General features: G+C 32.0%; 1 protein-coding gene across 8 annotated transcripts in view; it reads left to right on the top strand.

Moving 5' to 3' along the window:
• The window catches only part of LOC117609900 (neurotrimin), a 454,130-nt gene that overhangs the window by 163,577 nt on the left and 270,183 nt on the right, over window positions 1–20,370 (top strand). The gene's annotated exons all lie outside the window — the stretch shown is intronic.

The following is a 20,370-nucleotide window of genomic DNA, read 5'->3' as shown; positions in this document are numbered from 1 at the left end:
GCCGGGCGACCGCTTGCGAGAACACTGTCACCGATCATCTCGCCGCCACCTGGCGGCATCCGGCCCGAACTAAAGGTATCCGGGTAGACGAAACGCTTGTCTGAAAAGAATGTTAGAAATATCGTATTTTCTTTTATATAAGGTAGGGAATGCAACCCTTTAGGATAAAAAAATATCCATAATTATTGGATAATATTAATATCCATAATAATGATAAATTTGATATTTATCCATAAATATCCAAAATAATTTGTCGTTAACTTCATTAAACAATTCCAATTCGTTTTCGAGATATATAAAAAATCAGTTCTTTTGGGTAACTTTTGATGGTGGTTCTTAACCCTTAATTTTAATTGAACAAATTAGTAAGTATAAAAAATACGTATCTAACGATTTTTTATGTATTATAACACATCACAAAATTGAGGAAATCAGTGAGGTACTCACCGGGTACTTTTCTTTCGAGTACACACGTACTCGAAGAATTTTCCAACTCAATTTTTTTGAAAACGACAGCACAAGCGAGAAAAATTCATTCTTTTTTTCGGCTTATTTGTGCTTATAGAATCACGCCCGGCTCGGTTGTACCTACTACCCGACCTGAGACACCCTCTATAGAAGCACAGAGCTTTTCCTTTCTTTCTTGCATAACTCCTGCTACTTATTGCTTTCTCCGAATCCAGCACGCCGTTTACTGAATCTTCGTGCGACTCGAACCGGCGATAAATTCGAAGAAATTAACCGGGCCATCAAATTGTACTTTGTAGAGACTTCTCATTGGCTTCAAGACTTTAAATGTCCACTTGCGCGAATTACGAGCTTCACGGGTCTTTAGCTTGAAAGTAATTCGTAAATTTCTATCGCTATATCCTCTATCCTCTGCACTTATTGCCACTCTTTTTTTTTTTAATTCGAGTATTAACTTAATTTAAACGTGTATACAATGTTTATTTTTTGATTGCTGACAGCAATTAGTTTCATCGCCTTATATTATTAAGAATTCTTTGAGTTAATTGATTAAAAATACTTGTATTACGTTCTTGAAATTATGAATAATAGAAATAATAATACATTATGAAGGAAATATGATAAATAAAATTTGTTTAACGTAGATAGATAGATGATAGATAAAATATTTAATATTATGATTGGTGGATTACTATAAAAATTCAATTTTCAAGCATTAATTTAATTTAATTTCCTATTTTATATTATTTTCACTTTCTAAATTCTATACTGTTCCTTTAAATATTAATGAGTGAATGAAAATGTGATGTTTGAATGTGGCTTGAAAGTGCAGTACGAATGATGCCAAATGATATGCATGTATGCGGAAAAGGAAGAATCAAGAAAGAATCAAGAGAGTTGAGTCGCGGGTCACGGTCCGCGGGAGCTCGTCCGAATCAGCTCGACTGTACCCGACCGAACCCGAAATAGTTGGGCTACCCGACTGCACGCATGTATCAGACGCCCGCTCGAGCCCGCCCGATGTTTTCCAAACCGAACCGATTAGTCAGGCTACAGATCCCTAGGCGGAGAGACATCGGGAGAAGGATGGCAGCCGGTCAGATGTCGCGATGAAGGATGCATCGTAGTCTGTGTCGTATATTTTCATATTTTAGTTATTACTTACCACATTCGTATTAAAATACTTTACTTATTATACGTGACTGTCTGTTCAACCCTCTCCCAACCAACCACATCCTACATTAATTTTCCAATATATAAAACTCTTCCGTCTGAAAGTTATAGACTAAGACTTCCCTGTTCAAAAGTTAAATACTTAAAATTATAAATTATAGATGCAATGAAATATTGTGTAAGTAATGGATTATACAAATCCATCACCAACATTATTAGGAATCCTTTGACTTATTGTTATTAAAAATATTCGTATTAGATACCGAAGTTATGAATAATCGATATAATAAACCTATTGTGAAAACAATAGGTTTATTTAAAATTAAAATACTATCTAATAAAATTATTTTCAATAGTTTCAGTGCGCCAGTCAACTTGTTAATGTACATATTTAAATCGATCTGAAAAATCAATATAAATATAAATAAATTAAGGAATGAATTCATTATTTAGTTGCTTGGTATTTAATTTCAATTCAGACTGATTATATCAAAACTACATCTCAAAAGATACAAATAATACAATAAATATATATTAATCAATAATAATTCTAAATTATATTATTATACGTATTAAACACCCACGACAAAAAACTGTATTTAATTTAATATGTTAAACAATTTAATTAATTTGATCTATGGTAAAGCGAGGTCCGTAAGGAAAGCGGATAACGATATGAAATGACAAGTGTGGTTGCTTCTACTGTGTACGTTGTAATATGATTGTTCTCTATACTGGTCAGAATTTTGCGTGAGTTGATTATAATGCTGATTATGATTGCGAACATCTGGAACATTCAATAGGATGCAACGGGATTTATCGTTATTCATGCTCGTTCTATTGGAATTCGCTACATTGCCAATATTCACATTCACTGTAATATTGTATTTATTGTTCTCTATAAATATCACAGGATCTGTGCCTTTGTATACCGTCCATTATGAGATATGATGGAGCGAGATTCATACTGTTCAAAGTTTCCAATTTAACTATCCTCTTCAGCTATTACTCAATTGTTCAGAAAATTATTTTTAATTACCTTAAAGAATCTAACAATTATAGAAAGATATAATTTAAATTACCCCCTCCTCCTAAATGGAAACAATTTACTGTCAGAAATAAAAATTATATGTAACATTAAAAAAATAAGAAAAGTACACTCCTCATCAGCAGCTTATATTAAACGATTGATAGAAAATATATTTATTTCTTACATATTTTATATTATGCAAATGATGGTAATTACCTATGTGATCACCCATCTGAGGGTGACACGAAGTTCAATATGAATCCATCGCCCATATTATTTGGAATTCTTTAACTTAGCTATTAGGTGTATAAATTAATTCGGTGCTATTAGTATTACGCTTTATTAATTGCTATTTTAAATTTGAATGTTTTGCCGCACTTTTCTGTATTTGAAAAGTGGTACAAGAATATAATAACTGCACTTTAATGATTGTAGTTACCATGACTTTTGAAAAATGAATCTTCAATTAAAAAAACAAAGGGGAGGAGATTAATTTGTACACCTAATAATTGGAAATACCCGAATTGAATGCTTGAAATTGTAATGAAATGTTATGAAAATAATAAATAAGATTTATTCAAAATAAAAATACTACCTAATGAAATTCTCAACAGCTTTAGCATAATGAAATTTTCATATTAATTTACTACAAATTAATTGATCAAATACTCCCTTTTTAAAATAACTGTATTAAAATAAATCACCTAATATTTAAATAACATTTTTCTTTACATCTTTCTCCATTACACATACAAAAACCCCAAGAATATATAGAAGGCAAACTTTAGTCACCCCACTCAAATTGCTACTTGCATTTAACATACTTCAATAGTACGTAGCACCTTTGTGCTGCATAAAGGTATATTTCTCATTGTTCAAAAAGTTGTAGAAACTTGAAAAGTACTTTTTCATGGTTTCATTCGAATTTGATTTCCTGTATGATCCATTCGCTGTGTAATGTTTGCTTGTGGTTCATTTAAAATGTTTCGATTGTTGCTTTCGTTATAGCAAGGTTATTGAACATCGAAATTTGCCCCGAAGGGATATGGAATTACGAATAGATTGTGAAATATTTCATCAATTGGTTCGGTAGCAGCGGAAGGAGAACAACAGATGTTCAAATTACAACATGGATTTCAGATGAAAGCAATACATTTCATTAGCTTTAACATTCAATGTTTCACGTCTTAATTCTTCATGATCCAAGCTGCTGAATCACGTCATACATATATTGTACCCTAAAAGACCGACCGAAAATAACGATACTGGGTCACTTTTGATCCAGAGGGTTTTCATTATATGCAGCTGTTTCAAGTCTAACTTTTTCATTATATAACAATGTTTATACTACAGAAAGAAGAAGAATGAATAGAAAAGAAACGAATATTAGTGATATTAGAACATGAATTTTACTGGTATTTGAATATTTACATATTCAATTTACTCGAACTTTATTAATATTCAATTTATTCGAATAGTCAGATTTTAGGTTCTAATACTAATAGCATTTGAATTTGCTGAATATTTAAATTTCATATTGGAATTATCGGAATATTCAAATTTCGAATCTAAATTCTATTGGTATTCGAATTATCTGAATATTTGAAATTCAGATTCAAATGATCTAAGTATTTGAATTTAACATTTAAACTATACTGATACTCAAGGTTTGAATCTAAAATCTAGTGGTATTCGAATTATTCGAATTTCAGATTCGAACTCTACTGATATTTAGATTTCAAATCCAAATCCTAGTGGTATTCGAATTATCAGAAGATTCAAATTTCGAATTCAAATTCCAATGGTATTCGAATTATCTGAATATTCAAATTTCGAATTCAAATTCCAATTATATTCGAATTATCTGAATATTATTGAATCATCCGAATATTCGAAATTTAAATCCAAACTCTCCTGATATTCAACGTATTCAAATATTCAAGTTTTAAATCCAAATTCGAATACTATGCGACTTTCTAAAATATTTAAATCTCAAATTTGAATTTTAATGGTATTCGAATATTCAAATATTCAAATTTTTATTACTATCCTGGTACTAACCCTTATAAAGTACATTTATTTAACAGAAATTTTATAAATGAAGTTTGATAGGCTACCAATAAAGAGATCAAGACATAGCAACAACGTTTATTTTCTGATTGTTACAAGAAATTTTTTACAGTTTATAAGTGTTTGCATTCATTTAAATTTTACAGTACCAATTCTTATAATTATTTGTGTTTTTTTTCCTCTTTGCTGTATATTCTTGTATATTCCTACGTATCTTATTTTTGTATATTTTTTTCTTTGTTACATTTCTTTTATCTGATATCCTCTAGATATTATTTCTCTTATTAATTACTACCATTTTTCTGTATTAAAGTCTTGTTTCTGTATACATATTTGAATAAGTATTCAATTCTCTCGACTTCGTTTTACGAATTCTGAGAATTAAATTACGTTTCCATTGTACAGAAAGCACACAATTTCGTCAAGTGTGCAAATTATCGCTGATTTTATTTTCCATTTCATTTATCGTCGTCTGGCTTGTGTTCTTAACACGGCTCATCAATTATCGTTACTTCCGTTGCTCCCAATTCACGCCACAACCATACAATTACCAAGGGATTTGTTTAACATTTAACACGTGAACAGCCGGTAATCCACGCGCACCACAATGTTCTGGAACGTGAAAAATTAACTGGTGGTAATTCGCATTTATTTTACACGCCGCGGGACGAAATTCATGCTCGTAAATTATCGACTGTTTCCTATTTTTGGAAATAAAATATCCTGACGGAGATATTTTATATGTGGTCCCAGTGCTCAATAATGGTTTATCATTTCAATCACCGATGTAATTGTTGCGGATTTATTTTTCATACGGTTATTGTAAACTGTTGATGTAAAGACCTTTTTTTATCCCTTACTCGGTGCAATATTTTAAATTCACACGAAGATCATCTTATATTTTAATCCCATCACAGATGTCTACTTAAATTTTATTAATCATAGTCCTCTGAAATTTGAATATTTATAATTTTGTTGCACAGTTTATACAGGGGAGTAATTTAATTAACAAGGACAATTTGTAGGAGAGGGGAGAAAAAGGCGTTTCGTCTTGGGATCGTCTGTCAGACACCTATCATACCACAATTCGGAACTCCTATATATTCGAACTGCATGCCAGGCGACTGCTTGCGAGAACACTGTCATCATCTCGCCGCCACCTAGCGGTCCCAGGCCCGAACTAATTTCGTCCAGTGAGACGAAACACTCTCTCCCCCTCCACTAAACGCCTACAAATTATTTAACCCTTAAATAGCGGAGTCTGAGTTATTCCTGACCCTTTACAAAGCATATGTAAAGATATTATTCTAAAGTTAAATATACGTAAAGTTAAATATAAATATCTAAAGTTAAATAAGAATCATTTTTAGAGGATGGGTAAGAGCTCGAAAATTTTGGATATCCGGTATCCCTAGTTGGGTGGAAATTGTTTTGATCGGTTCAAAGTTCATTAGATATAGTTTTTCATGAATAAAAGATCGTCTCGAAACACAGATCTCCAAATTTGGAGAATTCGAATCGACCGAAATAATTCTCGACCCAATTCGAGTATCGAGTACCCGAAACTTTTGTGTTCTCGTACATCTATACTTTTGAGAACCCGACCTGACCCGAATCGTGCAAATTCCACCCGAGTATTGGGTACCCGAAATTTTCAAGTTCTCGCACACCTCTTTTTAACAGTTATTGATCAATTTTATATACTTTCACCGTTCAAACATCGTTTCTCTATATCATTACATAGTCAAACGTTTTTCTATTTAAATTAACATTTTATTCTTTACTTCATCCTCATAACTCCTTAAACACGTTCCGTGCTAGCTGAAATTTAAGATATATGGCAAATGTTCGAAACCGTGCAATATCGAAGGGTAAAGTTTTAGAAATATATCTCTAGCTGTTCATATTAAGAACTTCCAACGATACGAAGCTATTTTAAAGTTCGGAGACTTCGATTGATAAATCATTGAAGGAATTTTACAGAGTTACCATTTTTTAAATAAAATATATACTACTTTTGTTTCTTATTCATTTTATAAAAATTTTCCTGTAGATATTGCATTTGAGTAGTGTGTTATATTTCAGTGGCTTGATACAAAAAGTACCAATGAAAGAAGTACCACTTATGTTAAAAAATTCATGCTCAAATAATTTATGACACAGACATTTCTGCTGTTTCAGATTTCTTTTCTAATACTAAACGGGTCAATTAAAGCTTATGTTATTTGTGTTTTTTTACAAAAAGATATAAGTTTATCAAATAAGTTTATTTTATGGAAAAGTTTAACATTGTTATGTACAAATGTTTTCTGAGCCTATCATAGATTTTAATTAATTATCGCCAATTTAACCAGTAAATATAGTCCAAATTATATTGTGTTTGGTATTATTTTAATTAGAAAAATGTCACAAATATCCTGGTAAAAGTTTTACTAAAAAAAAATATATAGAAATCGTTACGTTACTTGGCTAGTAAATTTTGTGGCGTCTTAAAGGGTATACGCCTCAGTGGGGATGAATTCTTAGCTTTCGTCGTACAAATCTTTTCCGCTTTCATCGAATCTTTACTCTATTTGTAAATTCTAATTCAGCACCAAAAAGTCGCGTATGAGGTTACCTCGGTAATAGCGCCTTGATGAGGGCGAGGAATGCTGATTTGCTAAAGGCAAAAACTGCGGGAAGGGAAGTCAAAAGTGACCGCCCAAAAGCTAACAGTACTTCGTAGATATTTTCACCCTTGAAAGAAGTGCAGGGGAAGCTTAGCACGTTTCGAATATTGACCGTGACAGGTAACAAAATTAGGAAGAGCTTTGACTCTAACAAAACATGCTTGAAATAACGGAATAGAAAATTAGAAATGGTAAATTCGTCTCGGCAGACTTGGCAAACAAACGCAAACAATGGATACAAAATTAAAGTGGAGATCGCAAAGTTCTTTATAGCTTCATAAGTTTATCGTTGCCACGGCATAGTTTCGGGATGCTCCGAAGTAGAAGTCATAAATGCATAGCGAGGCGCAATTCTTGATACTTTAGATTTTATTTTCCTGCTTCAAATAGTCTCCAATTTCGGAGTGATCCTTCCAGTATAGCATAGTTAATTGTATTGTATAATATACTACATGAAATAATCTAGTTGACAGACCGCGTGCAATGTTCAACAAAGCTCGAACGATTTATTCGACCACGAGCGTTAACAAATATCATTATAGTCATTTCTGGATAGAATTTGAAATTGTCATTTTCTATATAGCATATACAATTATCTACAGATTCAATATCTTTTTTTTTTTTAATTAAGAGTTTATAGTCGCATCAACAACAAAGGAGGTTATTAGCGACTGTATTGTTTAACTCATTTTTGCAAAAATATGACATTGGCATTTCTAACATAAAACTACAGATTTAATTTTCTACTATGTTCTTAGCTTACTTAATTAATATTTTGCTGTAATTTACTTCATGTAGCAGAATTAAACAGTTATTAGTAACTTTTTCTTTAGAAGTAGTATGATTGTAACACTGGTATTATACTCTCTTCTTGAAGTTACTTTCATATTTTTGAAGTAGTAAGAAAACTTCTTCCGGTAGCAGTCGTGAATGATGTCATGTCCGTTGCAAGTAGTGCCCAAATTGGAAGTCCGCGCAGTGACCCAGTTTCTGCGGGCAAAAAAAATGTAATCCCATTGAAATTCATCGCCAATTGAGTGAAGTGTATGGTAAAGGATCGCATGAAAAAGGGTTTTCTGAAACGGTAATGTTATTCTAACAAAGAAATGCAAAATGCGACGCAAGAGTGAACGCTGGAAGGAAACTTTTCAGAGAAGGAATATAAAAATTTGAAAGATGTTTAAATAAACTTGGTGATTATATCGAAGTGTTTCTTTAACATTGCACTTTCAAGTAAATAATAAAAATTGACCCAAATATTCAATCTTTATTTTTCAAAATGAATGCAACCAGTTTTATGATTTACTGACAAAATAATGTGCTTTTTATAATGTTTATGGTTACTATTTATTTAAATATGTAGAGGGAAAGAAAGTTCTTTTTTTTCAAATACACTTGAAGCTTAGAGTTCAAAAGGTATAAATGACATTTTTACTTACTTTTTTTTTATTTACAGTATTATGTTTAACAATTGAACTAATCATTTCTGTTTGTAATTTAAAAATTTTAAAAATGTCACTTGCATCCTTTTGGTTCTAAGTACCTCATTTTTTATCTTACTAAATTGACATAGTAAATATTAAGCATATTGTTAACATTGTTAAATAAATAACTGTATATGAAGAACTGTTTCAATGTTTTCTTATTTTTTAACAATCCAAAATTTTAATTTTAGCAATATCACAATTGCAGAATACTGATGGTTTTTATCAAAGAACTAATTTTAGTCAAAAGGTTAACTAAGGGAGTGTAGACCCAGATAGCACCGTACATCCCAGGGACGTCCGTTTCATGTCCAGATTATGTCCGAACGTCCAACGTCCATTTTGAACATCCTTGGGATGTCCACAAGACGTATATGTATTTCGTATGTCCTAGGAACGTCCGTCTTGAAAGTCCTACGGACGTCCGTAAGGCGAACGTTTCGTATGTCCTAGGAACGTCCGTCTTGAAGGTCCTACGGACATAGATGAGACGTATGTCCAAAATAGGGTAGAATGACCCTACGTCACCCGCGCGGCGAGAGCGACCGAAGTTTGGGGCCTGCTGTTTTATGACAAGGCCTAAACAGAAAACAGATCCCGGGCGCTGACAAACGATTGGCGGAATTCCCAACTTGAGAATATGACGAGCCACCATCGACACTTTTTCGTGAAACGCTGTTGCGACAAGACGTATAGCGAGTCTCCATACACTTTGAGTGTGAATTTCAAGCGTTGACGATCGTCATATTACGAGTGAATATTAGTATTCCTTACTGGTGTTTATAGTGTGTTGACGAGTTTTTCTGCCACCTCAGGTAAGTGTCACTTTTTTCTTAATTAACTTAATTCCTTAATTTTTCTTAATATGTAATAGGTAATAATGACTTCTTTGAGACGACAACACATATGTTATTCGTATACGATGCATACCGATTTCTTATTCTTCTTTATGAAATGGTTGTGCGTACAATTCTATGTATATATATATATATGAAAAACGTATAGTCGGTATCCATCATATATTATTTTTTATATTTATTTGTATCGAATTGAATATATTATTCAACTGAATTTCTATTATTTAGACGCAGCACAAACATCAAAAGTGTGCAAAGATAAGAAAGAAACGGAGGTGTCCATACCGTCTTGGCTAAGGAGAGCTGCGGAACGCAACAAGATCATTGTAAAAGATTTTTAGTAGAAATAATAAAATAAATAATAGATATGTAATAAAAATAAAGATTATAAAAAAAAGTACAGAAAATGTTTTGTAATTTTAAATGCTCGAAAAACATTCCTTATATGGCTTTCAAAACGTTAGCATAGCGTTCTGCAAAGTTTTGTAAACGTTCACACAACGTACAGAGAATGTTACTTTCGGACGTTCCGAATACGTTCCTTGTACGCCTTTCAAGACGTTAGTATAACGTTCTGCAAAATTTTGTAAACGTTCAGACAACGTACAGAGAATGTTACTTTAGGACGTTCAGAAAACATCCTGAGAATGTGCGCACAGGACGTCCCCTGGACGTTCCACTTTTTAACAGGCACCTTCCTAGGATCTTTAAAGGACATAACCAGGATATATAGGGGACATATGGATGTTAACGGGACATTCTCCGTATGTACGAAACGTCCAGCATGGACGTTCGATGGACATACATGAAATGTTTCTGTGCTATCTGGGAGAGAACATTGAATACGAGTATTACAAAAAAAAATATTCAAAAATTTGTAAGAGTACCAACTCGTGTATTCGATTATAAATCTAAATGCAATTCTAAATGCAAAATAATTAATAACTACCCTAAACGTAACTGAGTGTAATCTGTTTTTAAGTTTGTTTGTTAGATACTCAAACAGCAAAAAATGATTCATACTGTAGACTGTAAGTAATTATTTAAATCACTGCAAAGAATAATACACAATTAAAGATATTTACCTAAAATTGAATGTGTATTTTTTAAACGAAAGAGTTTCATACATTAAAAGAATAATTTTTAAAAGAACATTGCAAAATTAAGAAAATGATAATAATGTGAAATACAAAATTGAAATTTTGGGCTTCTCTTCATAGTCCACTATCCAAAGAAAAAAAGTATTCTATTTCATAGCATATATAACGACATATTTACTGTCATATCTACTTCAAGATATACAATTACCATAAACTGAAGGAACATTGAGTAGTCTTTGTGAAGGTCTTGTCAAACTGATATAGTACAGTGTAGTAAGCGCTCGCTAATTACCTGCCATATAATTCTCAGTTAGTAACACCTCGTGCTCAAACACAAATGAATCACCAATGAACGTATAGCTGTGCCACAAAAACGAATGAACTGTGAAGAATGCACCAATGCCATTGATGCTCGATAATTCCCTGTTCTTAGAATTTCCCGTCTACAGAATCCCAAATGCGGAGAATTATCGAACGAATGCTGTACTTCGTTAGTTTTTACTTGAATACTTTTAACAAATGAATGTCTCAATTACTGAGCTCTTTAATGGATTCATAGTAACGAAAGTTTTAAGTTCCATTGAAATGTTAAGAATTCGTGAAAATCAATCCTAAGCAACGAGTAACGGAAATTGAAGGAGATTAAAAGAAGCGTTTGGACAGGAAGCGAGCAGAAGCACGTGAAAATTCGTCTGCTGATTTCCGTGGCGTCCCGAGAGATTATCGCCATTGCCACGGCTACGATGGCGACAGTGGCTGTGGTGATTACGTCGAATGGATATGGGAAGGAACGAGTCCAATCTCAGCATCGCGCTTCGATGGGCAATATCACTGGCTTATCATTCATCCTCTACTTTGTCGTTGTACCTATACGTGTGCACGCGCGCGCGCGTTCATGAATTTGGTATAATATAAATTGGTAAACTGTATAGCACAAATAAAATAAAACGACACTCTTTTGCATTAACAAAAAAAAAATTGGAAATTCATTCATCACTTCTGTTAGTATTTAAATGATAATTGTTATCAAGTCTCACAAGGGAATGGTTAAAAGTGGATGGTAGAGTTGCTCGTCCAGACTATGTTTATTCGAAAGAGCATGAAACGAGGAGTTTATGGTGCAATTTTTTAGTGCCATTGGCAACAGGTTCAAAAGTTATGGGACTTTGAAATTTTCATATTTTTAACTGCAAAATGATTAGAAATCGAAATATGAAGTGAAAATTAAGTGTAAAAGTGACAAAGGCATGAATTTGAAATGATTAGATGATGTTTACTAACAATTAAGATGGGTTTCAGAGAATTGTGATGCAATTTGCACTTGTGTGATCATTTGCACTTAAAAATATGTAAATTTCAAAGTCCCATAACTTTTGAACCCGTTACCAATGGCAGCCAAAAATTGCACCATAAACTCCTCGTTTCATGCTTTTTTGAATAAACATAGTCTGGACGAGCAACTCTACCATCCACTTTTGACTATTCCCTTATCAGTCTTAATTACTACAATATAATGCTTGGGTCTTTTTTATCCGACTTCGAAAAGGAGGAGGATACTCAATTCGATGTGTATGTATTTTTTTTTTCTTTTTTTTTTTTTATGTATGTTCATCGATTACGCCGAGACGGATGGACCAATCGGAACGAAACCTTTTGCATCTGGTAGAGTATGTCTTCCGATTGGTCCCGTTAAAAAAACATTTTGCATTTTTTCATTCCGAACGCTTTTTCATATCTAAAAGCTATACTAATTCGCAAATGACGGAAGTGATTTATTTTTTATACTACAAACTTAAAGGGATTTTCTCATCAAATCGCTTAAAATATAGATGATTTTTAGGAACTTTTTTCTTAAAGTTTACAACATATTGTAAAAGAACTTCTCGCTTATTTGTATACATTATTCGAGCATACAAAAATAATTTTGTTATTATGATTCCTGTTGTAGTGTCATTTGTAGATTGGGGTCACTATACTACTTACAAAATAGGAGGTGAAAGCGGTGGCTATTATAATTTATCGTAGAATGTTTGGAAATGAAAAAACGAAAGAAACTCTTAACACGTTTCCTGTCACATGACTCGAAGACGATGTCACGTGTCCGATTGTCAACTTTTTAATAACAAAAATATAGCGTGACATATAACTATGCAAATGTATGTACGTACTGGATAGAAAACATAATTATCTAATTAATTATTAATAAATGCAACGATTATAGCACAGCTGTGATAGTTATTAAAAAAGAGACAAATTATAATTAAAAAAAAAAAAAAAAAGTTGAGAACCATGGAATTTGAACCGTGGACCTTTAGATTACGAGTCAAGTGTTTTATCACAAAACTAACAGTTTGCATGTGTGAGTTTGCCATACTTCTCAATGTAAAGAGCAACTAACTTTAATTGTTAATATCTTTTAAACAATTAGCCGTCTGCTCCCAAAATAAGGTATAAGCGTGTTCAGCTCGACTAGCTCTACAAGGTGGCAAAGTTTCATTAATAAGTGAGCGTTACACTTGGATAGTTCCCCTCGTAAGTGTTAATAAAAAAAACCTGTGTTCCAAAATTCACCATTTTGGTTCATGCAATAGCCAATTCAATAACAAAAAGAACACTGTAAGAATTTTTCGAATCGGTTCACAACTTCTTTTGTGAGCCTAGCCACCGTCTGTAAAAATCGCGCTTAAAGAAAAACGCGTTTAAAGCTTTATTTTGCATTCTCATGTTTGTTTCATTAAAATTAGGTACTCTTCCAGTGATCTACCATTAGTCAGCAGTACCCTTCTGTCTTCAAAAGCAAGTTTCATGCCTTTTGATGAAAAAGTTTCCTTAATGTATTTTTTTATTTTTAAAGTATTATTGTTAATTTCGCTTAATTTGCCTTTTCGTATCTATGAAAAATCATAGTATAATAAGTACAGAGCTTATTTCAAGTGTAATACTTGCAAAAAAATTATATAATATAATTTTAATTTTCTTTAGGTATACCGTTAAACAAGAAGTAAATGACGTTAAGGAATTCTTAAAAACATTATCAAATAAATTGTAATAACAAAAAGAATAATTTACTTACAAACTTGTTTATAGAATTACTTGAGTATATTTTGTATAAAATATAACAACCCCTTAACACTTTTATTGAAAAATTAATTAATATAGAATCTAATCGACGCATTATTATTTATCGTTTCTAAAAATTTCAAATGTCATGATAACAATAATTATTCATTAGTGTCTACGTAAATTATGTTTTACACTTTCCAAACTTTCTATATTTTATTACACTTGCTAGAAAAGTAAAAGGATATCATTTCTCTTCCTGATATCGTTACTAACGAATAAATAGATTGATTTCCTTGTCTTCGACTGCGATAAGCATTGACGAATGCGTTGAAACACTTTAAACGTTTTCATGAGAATCCTGAAAGCATTGTTTTGTTATCTTGGTTCGGCTTTCCCAAGTGAAATAAATCTTTGAGAGTTTTACAGTTTTAAGGATCAAAGGTTTTCTTCCGTGTCTCGTTACGTGTACTGAGATTGCACGGAAATGCGAAGTCATAAATTGATCCCTCCAGACGAATACTCGTAAATAAGATCTCGAATTCTTCGTCTCTTGTTTTCCCATTATACCTTCTTTGTCTGGTTACTTTACAAAGCTTCAATCGCTGCCTTTCGTCAACAACGTACCGTTACAGATTCGAATTTCTACTTAAAAACTTTCCATTGCACTAACAATCTCTCCATTCTCATTATAAATTAGCATTTACTTTATGAAACGGAGAGTATATTCTAAATACAAAGCATTAATTGACTCATTAATTTCAAGACGTCGAAATTAGTCGATATTAGTTTAAAGATGGTAGGTTTCATCGTAGAGAGAAATACAAGCTCCTAGATAATTAAGTATAATATTCATTTATCATAGTGAATATTTATTTATGGCAATAAAAGATAAAGAAATTTCTGACCACAAAAAGCATTGTAAAATATTGCAAATACACAACTTTGAGTGCCGCTTAGTTAATATGTAGAATTCCCTTTAACGATAGAATCAAAAATTAAAAAATAGTAAAATACATTTCATTCTGCAAATTCAACTGCAAATATTTAGGGATGTGAAATTTTTTCGTGGAAAAATTTATAAATGAAGTATGTGGGAAATAGAAAAAGTGTTTAATAATGACAGGTTTAGTATGTCTGACTACACATGGCCTTTTCTACTGTGGCAATCAATGTGTTAATTATAATTTATTTAGCTAAAGAGAAGCTTCTGTTTGAATAGTTTTCTTAAAAGATTCTCAAATTAGAAACCATTATAGAAGTTAAGAGGTACTGAACAATTTTTGCAAATAACAATAATACTACTATTAGATACGAATTTCTATTTTTATTTCTTATAAAATCAAATGTTTACAGTACACAAACAAATTTATGTAATACAATAATCTTTATAGTAAACATTTTGAATATATTTAAAATAAATGGAATAATTTATGCTTATACTTTATAACTTAATGTTACCTAGTATATTCGTGGGCTATAATTATAAATATATAAAATACTATCTTGGAAAAATTATTCTATAATACATAATTAAACATTTTATGGAGAAAGTGATTGAAACTTTGTGTAACTCCATTTCTATTCTTAAGTCTTTTGAGTTTCGTTTTTGAAAAAGTACTCCAATTTGTAGAAATTATTTTATTTAGATTCGTAGGTATGATAGTTTTTACAATTTTTAGCACAAAAATTCTGTAAATTTTAAGTTCCTAATACAATAATTAATTATCATTCTTAAGAAATTCATTCGCTTACATAAAATCAATAAATTATATTTACATGAAATCAATAAAAATTGATTATTTGCTTATAAGTATGTATAAAAGAATTATGTTCAAGTGACATGAATTATAATTAATCAGCCTTGGCAGAAAGATTCGAATAATGTTTGTTTACATTATATAATCTATTGGAAATTCAACTGCAAATATTTAGGGATGTAAAATTTGTTCGTGGAAAAATTTATAACTGAAGTATGTGGAAAATAGAAAGAGTCACAAGTTCTAACTCGGGGGCGAAGTTAAAAATTGCAACCTATTGAAGTGACGATAGAACGTGACGTTACAAACGGAAGTTTTGAATGTCTGCAACAGCGGTAATCGTTTCTGACGATTTTGTGAATTTACTGTTTCAGTGCAGCTGAAAGTTAAATAAAATTTAAATAACTGTGAAACGATTACATGTACTGTTATGAAAACAAATATCAATTTTAGATTTTTGCTTCGTATGTCACTAAAAAGTGTTAATATTTATCATTCTAGAACTATTTGATACATGTAATCATACTTTGAAATAGTAAAACAACAAATACTTTGCAATAATTCCCCAAAGTATTTAGTGATAAAAATAGATTTTATGCAAAATATTTACAGTGAATTGCAATATTCTCTTAATTAATGAGTACTTTAAAAACTTCTTTAAAAACAGTAGTTTCCGGAAAAATAATTCGGTCATTTATAAAAAGTTGACTTTCATTTCATATAAAATCTAATCTCTGTGTATAAAATTCTAACTGAATCACTGACTGAGAGATAATCCACACCTAACCGAAATCCCTGGACCTTGAAATTTGAAATTTTGAGAATGGCTTTTCCTAAGACATAAGCACTAAGAAGGGATTTTTCGAAATTCGACTTCCAATGGAGTGAAAAAGGGGGTTGAAATTTTAAACCTTTTACCTAATCAATTTCGATAAATAAAATGTAGATTGCTGATGCCATTTTCAACTTCAAATACTTCAAAAACTATAAGAAACCGCCAAATAAATTATTAGGAAAAATTATATAAAGTCAGGTTTTTGACAACATATGTGAAGGTTAATGTAAGTGGAGGTAGTACCAGTAATGTGCATATTTATTGTTTTTATTTTTATTTTTATCTTCTTGGCAAATTTTCAAAAATTTGAAATTTTCTTCAATCATATATTGCAACATGATCAATAATACCTATAGATTAATAAGCTTACCTATTGAAGAAAGATTACAAACAAACATCAATTGATAAATATACTTACCAGCAACTTGTAAAGGATTATCTTAAGTAAAAAGTTGCTTAGATTTAGTTTGCAAGGTCGTCGATATCTTCTTAAACATTAATTGATCATTATTCGTTATCTCCTTACTGGTAGATGCAATATTTGCAATTTTGTCGCGAACCCGGTCAAAAAGTTTCGAAACTTCCTCCAGTGACGAGGAAAGCTTTAAAGGATTCGCAATAGGATTACGCTCATCGATCATCACGCGCACCTGTATCTACTTTAAGCGGCAATATTGGAAGCGGATTTTAACGTCGGTTTTAACGGTCCGTATCGCGTAATATTATCCTGGTATTAATAATACCGATAAATCAACCGTCGTGAGAATAACGTTCGACTTTGGGTACGATATTCCGTTGGTAATTCGACACAATCGAATATATGCACTGGCACCCTTGGGAAATGAACTACGTAGACGAGCAGTGTATTTCTATATTTATAGATAATAAAATATACTTATAACATTTCTGATAATTAAAGCGAATGCTTGCAATATTATAAAAACTATTATTGTTAACCCTTTTACAGCTGAGCCTGGGTCAGTCTTGACCCAAACTTAAAAATCAAATTGGGGCTCAGCCCTATGAGGGTTAAACTTGCTTTCGTATTTTAGGTTGGATCTATAAATTAATTCTATGTTTTTATATTTAGTTGTTTTAAACTAATATTAAAAATTTAAATATTCTTCTGCAGTATTATGTTAACAAGAGTTACAATTACCTATATGATTAACATAATCTCAAAAATCAAGTGTATTCGCAATGCATGTTAGGTATTGCACTTTTCTTGTATTTTGATTTTATAAAATAATTAAACATTAATTGAAGATGCTGTAACGCCTAATTTATACAAAAGGTGGTTCTAAAAATTTTGGAAAAAACGTCAAACTTATTAATAAACCTTGCTCAAGTAATCGAAAAAATTTGATGATAATTATTTACAGGATGGATGGAGAATGTTTTAGAGAAAAGATTCTCCATGTTTTCAGTGTTAAATGAAAAAAGGCACCAACTTAATTTACACGCCTCATAATTAATTGATTATTCTATTTAATCGTACTATCATGCATCTTGTATAATAATTATAAGCAACTAATTGTAAATTATTAATTGCAATACTTAAATAAAATACACAGAATTTATCAAATAATTATTAACAAACTATATAGCCGAAATAAATTACTCTGCAAATTTTCATAAGGAATATGAAATAATGACGGCAGTGCATTTACCTCTAAAACAAGATTAGATCAATTTAAAAATATGCTTTCAAAAGCAGGTCAATTTTTTCCAGCTTATATTTCTTCCTGAGGCATGATTTCTAGTCATTTGTTTCCATTAGCAAATAGAACCGCAGTTCCACAGCTTTTTACGGTAAATTACAATTTCAAAGCTTTCAAATGCTTTACCATTTTATCGACAAGTACTTTATTTTTTATCAAAACGTAATAACCAAGTTCATCAATTTGTGTTTTTAAGGGATGCTAACTAAGATTATTCAAAGTTACGATTATTGCAATTTTTTAGAATGAAAAATAGAGTTTGTAATATTTATATTATTATTATTATAGAGTATTATTTAACATACTAATGTAATGTAAAAATATTAATAATAAATTAGTTACTAATAACCTTCGAGATGTATTCGACTTTAAATAAGTAAATTAATTAATTAATTAAAAAGAAAAGAATTAAAGCTTTGTATTTTCGTGGGCAAGAAACTTAAAAAGACTTATTAATAAAAAGCAATCTTCAAAAGCCATATTTTATTACCTGGGAATATAGTTTTGTTGAAAAAGAAAGAAACGATAGAGAAAATTGAAGGAAACTTCTCGTTACACCTTGACTCAGTTCCCATTATATGTATATGTACTTACACGATATCCATGACAACTATTCGACAAAGTGAATCCAACAGGATAGTTTACTTCTTTCTATCGAACAGTGAGCTTTTTGATGTGTTCGATCGAAGGTTTGGGAGTATAGTCATCCTGCTCTTTCTTTCGGCTTCTCAATTGAAACAAGAAGAGTTCAACGAAGTGGAACACAAATGTCTTCGTTGAACCTTATGAAGTAAAGCCTCAGAAACTCGTGAACTTTCGATAGGAAAGAGAGAAAAAGAATACCACATGGTGAATATCTTCAAAAGTCTGTGTGGTTTGTTAGTGTAGGTACATCATTTGTTTACAGAGGGACACTAAAAAGATAATGTGCTTTTTATTCTGATATTTGGACGCCATTTTGCAATACAGTGTTAACTAATATAATCGTCATTTTAAGTAAAATGTTTTTAAAGTTAAGAATGATTTTTAAAAAGTTGCATAACAATATTTAATTTGGAGGTTAAGAAAATTTGGTTCAATCATTATTTTGATGTATTTATTTATTGGTCATTATGAAGAATTCTTTAAATTAACATTCTATTATATTGCATTAATGTATTTTTATTTTTACAAAACACTGAACGGCTCATATTTATTTTAGAAAACATATTAGTTGCATAAGATTTCATGTTTTCACCCAAAGAAAATGGTGACTTCCAAAATTCTTGCCCATCCTCGTGAGCATACCCAGGAAAACTGACAATGGAGCGAAAGAAGCCCCATGTATAGGGTAATCCTCTCGCTAGTGGAATCAAAGGCTGCCACAATAGCACGAAGAAGCCCAAGTCCCTTTTCTGTCATCGATAACTCGACGACGGTGTCTCCTGCATCTAAAACGGTGTTGTGCGTGAAAATGCATGTAACGGAAAGAAAGTCTTATCTCTGCTTTTCACAGCATTTAAATAGGATGGGACTTTCCCTTCCATTACACGCATTTTCACGCACACAACCGTACAACCGTAGCTGCAGGAGATGCAGCAGTCGAGGTATCGATGACAGAAACGGGACTTGGGCCCTTCAGGCTATTATGGCGGCACTGCCTTTGAGAACACTAGCGGGAGGATCACCCTGTATTAGGAATGTGCGGCCCGATTAATGTGTCGGGTTCCCGACTACAGTAAAAGCTGGATATATGCAACAAAAGTTTGGCTGGATATATGCAACATCGCTATCCCCTCCACTTGGGGGGATCCCCCTAGGCGAACCGAGCCGCTCGACGAGGAAGCCGTGTAATATGATCCGACCATGTCGGCTGAATCAAAACATGTGTACGGACGCAGAATCGACACCAAGACTGGATATATGCAACGTTTAAATGCCCAGAATCGACACCTCGGCTGGATATATGCAACATTAAATGCCCAGAATCGACATCTCGGCTGGATATATGCAACGTTTAAATGCCCAGAATCGATACCTCGACTAGATATATGCAACGTCTGGGTCCCAATGTTTGTTGCATATATCCAGCTTTTACTGTAGACGGGTCGGTTCGGAAAATATCGGGCGGGCTCGGGCGGGCTCGGGCGGGCGTCCGATACAT

The sequence above is a fragment of the Osmia lignaria genome, chromosome 9, assembly GCF_051020975.1.
Source record: "Osmia lignaria lignaria isolate PbOS001 chromosome 9, iyOsmLign1, whole genome shotgun sequence".
NCBI classification, from domain to species: Eukaryota; Metazoa; Arthropoda; class Insecta; order Hymenoptera; family Megachilidae; genus Osmia; species Osmia lignaria.
The sequence above is the reverse complement of the archived record's forward strand: the minus strand, read 5'-3'. Positions and strand labels throughout refer to the sequence as shown.